The sequence below is a fragment of the Strongylocentrotus purpuratus genome, unplaced genomic scaffold (assembly GCF_000002235.5).
Source record: "Strongylocentrotus purpuratus isolate Spur 01 unplaced genomic scaffold, Spur_5.0 spur5_scaffold_21, whole genome shotgun sequence".
In the NCBI taxonomy this organism is placed as follows: domain Eukaryota; kingdom Metazoa; phylum Echinodermata; class Echinoidea; order Camarodonta; family Strongylocentrotidae; genus Strongylocentrotus; species Strongylocentrotus purpuratus.
In genome coordinates, this window is record NW_022145607.1 from 20378740 (window position 1) to 20387051 (window position 8312).

At 38.8% G+C, this 8312-nt stretch overlaps 1 long non-coding RNA gene across 1 annotated transcript; it reads right to left on the reverse strand.

Annotated features, from left to right (window-relative positions):
- Positions 1-435: 435 nt before the first annotated feature.
- On the reverse strand, positions 436-1543 carry LOC115928014. The gene is made up of 2 exons (XR_004065818.1): positions 1498-1543; positions 436-929 (listed from the first exon to the last, which is right to left on the reverse strand). It is a non-coding gene; the product is annotated as an uncharacterized LOC115928014 (long non-coding RNA).
- Between the last annotated feature and the right edge of the window lie 6769 nt (positions 1544-8312).

Consider the following 8312-nt stretch of genomic DNA (forward strand, 5'->3'; position numbering starts at 1 on the left):
TTGTATAAATATAATTTTGATTTCTATCTCTTCCCCTATGTCATAGCCTTGTTCTTGCTCTCCCTTCCTCATGTTAGTCTATCTCTCTTTCTCTCTCTCTGTAATGATAACCCCTCTATCAATCTTTTCTTCATCAACTCTTGATATATTCCTCCTCTTCTCCTTCTCGTTCATCATCACGATCATCATCATCATCTCAAAACTGTATTAATCAATCTACATGTATAAGACTCCTGAGATTGATCAATACAGTTCTTATAATATATGACCATTATGTACAAACAGTAAGAACAATTATTCCAACTTGATGGGCAACAACGTAATCTCCATTTTCTCCTCCTCGTTCAAATGTTGGCTTCTTTTTCAATTTTCATTCTTTACTCGTGTTACTTCTCTTTCTCTCTGACTACAGTGTATACTCACAAGAAAGTAGAATCAATGGTTTGACATGAACCAGTCTAGAAAATGAACTAAATTTATTCAAGTATCAAATACATTTTGAATTTCAGACAGCTTTCTCCCAGGAGATGAAACAAATGTCTCCCTAACCAGAAACTGACAAAATAACTAAATGCCTTCCCCTCTTTGTAGTCTCTCATTATTCTTCCCTCTAGTGATGGAGGGTCCTTATCCAGTAGCACACAAATGTCTCTATACATAGTAGACGGCCATCTCTACATGCCTTTCTTCCCCCCCCCCCCCATCCATCCATCGTCCAGTTCCTCTCTACCTCTCTACCTCGAATGGCTGAACAGTACCCCCAGCGTCAGGGCAGAGAACACCCATAAAATAATGACTTCTCCAAGCTTGAGTCCCCTCCTTGTAGAAAGTCACGTATCACTTCTGTTGTCCATTGTGAAATGAGCTCTCTCGTAGCATCTACGTCATCTTCTGATTCATCGGCCATATAGTGTTTGATGATGCTGCAACTGATAAATAAAAGGAAAAAGACAATCAAATTTAAGTTTGTAACCTGAAGAATAACGGTAACAAAAGAACCCTTATCACACTAGATCATGGGGAAATATTTTTGTGCTAAAGGGTGGCCCCAAAAGGGTGACCCCAAAAAGGTGACCTTACCATCAACTGAACAAAATATCGGTCTGCCAAATTAATATTTTCAGGAAAAAATAGATGCTCTAACCGACCCCCCCCCCCCCCCCCCCTCTCATTCTCCGGCTGGCTGAGTCGATGTGAAATTTTCGGCACGATTTTCAAATTTTAACCCCCCCCCCCCTCGAAAAATTCCTTCATACGCCCCTGTCATGTAGATCCTCAAGTAGAGCTCATCAATACATAGACTATTATATTCAGATCAAGATAGACACAAGGCAATCAGTCTACTTAAAATGCACACACATTTAAACATACGGGACTAGATCTAGAGGTCTAGGCCTACATTTACTAAAGCTTGACCCGGCCCACTCTCATGCATTACGTCGTATTATCAGCTTTATTCGTCATAAAAATGAATAAACACAAACTTTGGTTTCTTACCGTACAAACGATACTGGAGTGAAAGAAAATCACTGCAGAATAGCGGGTTATGTACAAGATTAAGATGTTGCTTCGATAAGAATCCCGTTGTTTGCAACGGGGCAGCTGATCACGGCGAAGGCAAAAATGTACTAGAATTATGTCCCGGCATGCTTTGCGATGAAACAACCGTGAAGACACGGATAATTATCTGGCGGCCGCCAGATAATTAACTGGCGGCCGCCAGATAATTAACTGGCGGCCGCCAGATAATTAAGTGGCGGCCGCCAGATAATTATCTGGCGGCCGCCAGATAATTTCTCTTAAATTTATTTCGTAGGTGGCACTAATGGGCTTCCGTAGGAAAGAGACCCCCCCCCCCCCACACACACACACACACTTACGTAAATAATGAAAGAGATCTAGGAAGAGGCTTAGACACATAAAAATGCAGGACGGCATAAATTTGGAACATTTATTTAGAGCCACATACACTTTTAGCTACATATTTTAAGACGCATGTAGAACATGAATTATAGGAACACTGAGCAAGGAAGTTAATATGTTTTTGTACGGAAATACACAATCAAATCAAACTAAGAGACAGAGATACAGGGGAAAAGATTTGGCAAAAATCGAGGAGGGGGGGGGGGGCTGAGAGAGCTAGAATGAGACAAAAAGAGAGCGAGAGAACATATGATATTGGGTTGTTTGTTTCAGACGTCCCAAGTGGATAGAAAGGTAGGCTCCACTGGTCTACACTCGGTCAACACTTGGCCTGTTTGCCCTTTCGTCTCACAGGTATTTATCACAAGTGTTGAAATAAAATGGGAATGTCTTCCTCCCGTACTGAAAATACGGTAGGATAAACCTTTGCGTCTCTCTCTCATATATTTCTACATTTTATGTCGGTATTTGGATATGCTTTTCATCATTTGCACGTCTCCTAGACTTTTGTCGAGGGGTGATGGGGGTGCTCGGGGTGTGTACGTTAGTGTGAGTGCGCGTGTTTTAGATTGTGTGTGCGTGGGCGTGTGCGCGAGCGTGTGTGTGTGTGTGTGTGTGTGTGTGCGTGTGTTGTAGAAAGAGTGTGTGTATGTGTGTTGTATGTGTATGATTGGCGTATTAGGGATGGGTTCGAGTGGTATTTTTCAGACATAATTTTTTTCTCTGGTACATTTAAGAATTTCAGAAATGTAATCCTCTTCTCTATCGGTTTTGAGAATTATTGAAATGTTTATGAGAGAAGATTCTAGCTTCTTTTACCTTGCACATCGTCCCGTCCCGTAGATCATCACATCAGCATCTTTTTGAGATGTCAACAACAAGAGTCGCCTTTGGCGAAAGGGATTTCTCTTAGGAGTTAAGAACTACAAAATTATTGGATAGTTTCAAGTCAAGCTTGAAATCCTAAATCTTTTGTTATTAATTCTTGACTTGAGAATGTGGAAAAAAATTTGAACTCTTTTTATCTATTTATTATTGTGCGCCTCGGAATAAAAGTTCTAGATATATGGCGCAATACGAATGCCTATATTATTATTAATATTACTATATGCATTGGATAGTGAATATCACACAAAATATTTGAGACCTCAAATGAACTTCTGCAAATCCGTGAAAATTACCACAGGCCTTGTTAAAATATGCATGGAAAAGAGGTGATATACTTCTAAGGCAATCTTTTTCTTCTCCCTCAAAATGTCTTTCTTCTATTCATTCTCTTTTGTCTCCAGGTTCCTACCTCTATCTTCTTCCTCCCTTTCTCTCCCTTCTCTCTTTCCAGATGGACGGGCGTAAACAAAGCAAAGGCGCTTTCAGATGAATTTTTAAACAAGCGTATCGCCCTCGCAAGATACAGTCGGAGAGGACTTTGTAAACAAGTTTCTCCTCCAAACCTCTCCAAGATAATTGGGGGAGAAAGATTTAGGCCTTCCGTCACACTGTAGAAGATCTCAAGTGAATGGAAAGAAAAAGAAGAAGAACAAGAGGAGAACAGGTTTGTCTCTAAGGACAACTTATGAAAGCATGAGGACATCAGCAGCTTTAAGTTGGTTCCCTTACCAAATGAAAAGCTGATTCTTTCGAAAAACCCGCATCGATGACAAAAGCGACGGATTTCTCTTACAAAACGGGGAGGTGTGGGCCGACTGCAGACCTTAGGCAAGGGATGGTGTGACGAGTCAATATTTACGGAGATTGAGTGTCTGGTATATCGGGACCTAGTTTGAGGTGGGATGGATGCGAATTGCAGATGGATCAGAAATCAGATTACTGAATGGAAGGTGGAGCAGTGGGAATAGTTATTGTTTTACACGTACATGATGTTTTCTTGTGATCACGAGTTACAGACAGAGCCGCATGATTAGAAAGTGAAACAGGAGAGAGAGAGAAGAGCCAGAGAGAACGATACAAAGGAAGAAAAAAGAAGATAGAAAACGAGGACGGAAGAAAGAAATAGTACAATAGAAAAGAGAGAGAGAGAGAGAGAAGGGGGTGGGCATTGTTAACTACATAAATATTAGGGACGCCATTTTAATATTTGCCTGCACTATATTACAATTGTGTATACTACATAAACGTGATCACATCGTCAGCATTTTTCAACTAAAAGGAGGCATGAGAAAGATGAAATCACCACCGTTTTCTTAAACACCTTTCGTATGCTAATGTTCCTCAATGAATGATAAGGACAATAATGATCATCATTTCTTGTACACCGATATCTATTACAAGGGATGCTCAAGGCGCCTATGCAATATACATTAATGAAAAGCAGTAAAAGCGTACATAAAATAGACGTTGTACGCAATGGATTACACGATGTAATCAAGTCATCTGCTAAAAAAAGACAACGAGTTTTGATGTATTTTGAATATTATTAATGTCTAATATGAACAAAATAATTATCATGATAATAATGATGACGGTGATGATGATAACAATATATATAATATCAATACAAAATAATGATAATCATAATACTAATAACAACAACATCATAAATGATAATGATTATAATTATAATAACAACAAATAATAATAAAAACAATTATGACCATAATAAAAATAATGATAACAACAATAAAGTGCTAATGATGATAATAATAATGATAATACTACTCATACTACAAATTATTATTAAAATACAAAAAAACGAAAATATTATAATACAGCGAGTGATAATCATACCAACCGCATTGCGTTAACGTAGAAAGTAATGCATTTTCATTACGTGACAAATTTACAGAAAATTCGTATGATGTTTGATGGTCTAAACATTCTTATCACTTTGGGGGCTGAAAATACAACAAACATGATGAGAAAACTATATATTCATAATACGGTGTGCAAGGCATCGGAAAAATCTTTTTAATTTTTAGAGCTTTCGCCTGAGGGAAAGTGACCTGCTGGTCAGAAAATATTGGACGGGTGCTTTTATTAATTGCCTGCCATGGTCGCCGCTAATTAACTCCTGCAGGGATGTTCTCATTAATATCAGAAAATGGTGAGGAAAACGAGTGATGACGCGAGGGAGAAAGGGTGTTGGCACTTAATTGATTTCAGTTAAAGACGTATACTCCGGATAAGGTGAAGAAGGCACAGCAGAGAGAGAGAGAGAGAGAGAGAGATGTTGTAGAATTTACAGAATGTGATGGAGTCAGTATTTTTTTTATTATCGCAATGATTTTAAAGAGAGTTTTGTTGCCTTTGTTGTTGTATAATGCCAATATTGGCCAATAAAAGTTCTTATTCGAAACCGTAACAAAGAAAGAGAGAAAGAGAATGGGTATGGAGACAGAGAGAGAGAGAGAGAGAGAAAGAGAGACTCAGTAACAATTAGGAAACGATTTTTAAAAAGCAACAGCAATATGTTTAACTTCTTAGACGGGAACGTGTAAGCATTGAAAGTAAGCAACCGGGGGTTCGACGGCTTTAAGTTATCTCCGAAGGACTTGGTAATGAGGATTAATACCTCACCAAAGGGCATTGACACATCGACTTGGTTTCGAACCGGGGACCTCCCGGTTACGAGACCACTGCTCTTCCACTGAATCTTGATATTTGATCCGTAGAATGTACGTATGAATCACAGCTATTAGCATTCTCGTTACATTTAATGTCTAGAAATGTTTATTAAATTTATATTGCATGAATTAAGGTACAGAATTTAGGAGTGTCGCACCTTATGATATTAGACTTGCGAAGATTGTTTTTCGATCAATTTTAGCCATAGATATTTACAAGTTCAAACACTGAAAGCATATTTAATTTGATGCTGGACCATATCTTATTTTTAGCATTATGATGACAAGGGATGAAAAATACATGACTCGTGGTAGAGATTACCAAAGAACATAAACAAAACTTCCATATATGCTGATGCTGTTATTAAGAGGCAACACACTGTCCACCCCCTTCCTATAAACCATAGAAGGACTGTGTATAAACCAATCAATCTACGGCATAATAATGTACGAAGAAAACAAATAGATCATGTCAAGAGACACGAAGCACAAATAGACCTTCTTTTCGCCGCTACCACTCCTTGACTTTTGTCGACCACGTTCTCGTTCTATTCAGTCGTCATCCTAATTGATGTGCATGTCCATCATCGTCGGTAAATTTCTCTGACGTCATCGTCGTCATCGTTTAAGGCGAACTTATCGAGTTATTCTTGCTCGCGCCGCTTCAACATTTTGCAGACGATGCCTCCGGGTGACGTCATGCACTTCCGTATTTGATGCACTTCTTTCTGCCCCTCCTCTCTCTATCTCTATCTTACACTGTCTTTGCCCCTTCTCTCTGTCTCTCTCTCTCATTCGTTATTTCTCTCCCATTCTCACTCTCTCATATCTCTTTCTCTTATCATCTCTCACTCTCTGTCTATATTTCTCTCTTCCCTCTTTCTTTCTCCCCTTTGTACCTCCTCGCCCTTTATGGTATTTATGTACACGTCTCCGATGCTCTAAACATAGAAATTTGTGTCTTTTTGTGTTTATTTCCTTGAACCCAGTTTCTATTTCTTTAAAACATTTTCCTGCGTCCTTTCCTGTCTTAATTCGACTCGACCTTTCTCACTAACTTTGATCTTTGCACATAGGTGTCCTTATGTATTTATTTCCTGCTAGTCCAGCTTTTACTTCATCAATATTGGTTTTCCTGCGCTTCTTCCTGACGTAATTTGTCTCAATCTTTGTGGTTTCCTTATTTACACTTTGATACAAAAATATAGAAACGTTTCTTTTGTGTAATATATCAAAATATATCTTTCCTGACGTAATGTGTCTCAAACTTTGTGATACTTATGGCACAGTTGAAAGCAACATGGTTGTTTACACTGTCAGAGGAATACGATTTAGGTCGAACTGAATGAGCGAACGACAGGTATTCGCGTTCGACGGAATGAGTTCAAGTCAGATACAGAGATCAATAGTTTGAAGGGTTACCAAGTAGATCGTGAATACTATAGAAGACTGGTGTCAAAATTGGGGCATGGATGATTAAATGTTGTCCGATCGACTGGAAGCGTAAATGGGGAGCAAAATTGTCAGTCCTACATTATCTTTCGTTGATTTGGTGCGAGTTAAAGGCAGTTTACGTCAAAAATATGAATGGGGTAAATTAAATACATTTGAATACGAAGGGGAGAGGGAGGGATGGTGACTAAATTGGCAACGGGACACTCGTTTTAAGTGGCTGACTGGAGTTGGGTAGCATACTGACTTTGTCAACAAATTGTGAGGAAGAAAGAAAAAATAACGCCGCAGATTTGCCGACAATATACAAAAGATTCAAGAAAGCAAAACTGAATAGGCCGATTTATATCTTTCCCTCTCTCGCCTTCTCTCTCATCCCCTCTTCCTCTTCCCTGTTATCCTCTTCTCTCTGTCTCAGTATATTACTTTCTTGTCACTCCTTTCACCCCCTTTTTGTTACTCTCTTGCTTTATCTTACCCCTTTCCTCTCTTCTTCTTCTCTCGCTCTCTCTCTCTCTCTCTTTGGGGTTAGCTCTTCCTCCCTCCTCCTTTCCTCTCGCTCCCCTTCCTCGCTACTCATCTTTTTCCCTCCCTTCCCTCTCCATCTCTCTCTCTCTCTATCTCATGTCAGTGCCCATTTTAATCACTCGCTCCCCGTCGTTATGCCGCGATCTATCTCAATTCAAGCTGACCGTAAGGATCATTATTACATACACGAATTCAATCACCTTCCCGCCATAAACAACATGGTTATCTATGTAAGAGAGCGTTAACGACGCCGCGTAAACATAACGTTAGGATGACTACATCATGCAAATCCTAGTCCTAAATATGAGTTAACATATAGCTAGATGTAAGAAAAGGCGATTATGATATTAATTCGCTGCTGCTGTTGTTGTTGTTGTTGTTGTTGTTGTTGTCTGACGTTAATCAAGAGTTAAATTTCCGTTGATAGTGTTAATATGAACATTTCGAGGTAAGGTAATATGCATAGTCATACGAAAGAAATTTAAAAACCAACTGCGAGATTAAACAGACTGTATTTTTGTTAATATGGTATAATTGGAAAAACAAGTTACACTGGCATATCATACAATTCTTTAGTATAAAATTATAGGGAAGTATGGAAATAAACTCCCTCCCCGGTTCCAAATTCAAATGATTCTCATTATTGCCTTAGAAAAGGAACTTCCTCTTTAGATCACGTTAATAGGCTGTTTCTTTCTTTTCATTTTTCTTATAAACTTTCTTAATCGCCGTGATATAAATTTTCAAAATGAGGCAATCTCCTTATTTTAGTAGGTATAGCACACCAAAAATAATTACAAAAACACATGTTATTTGATGGTTGCAGGT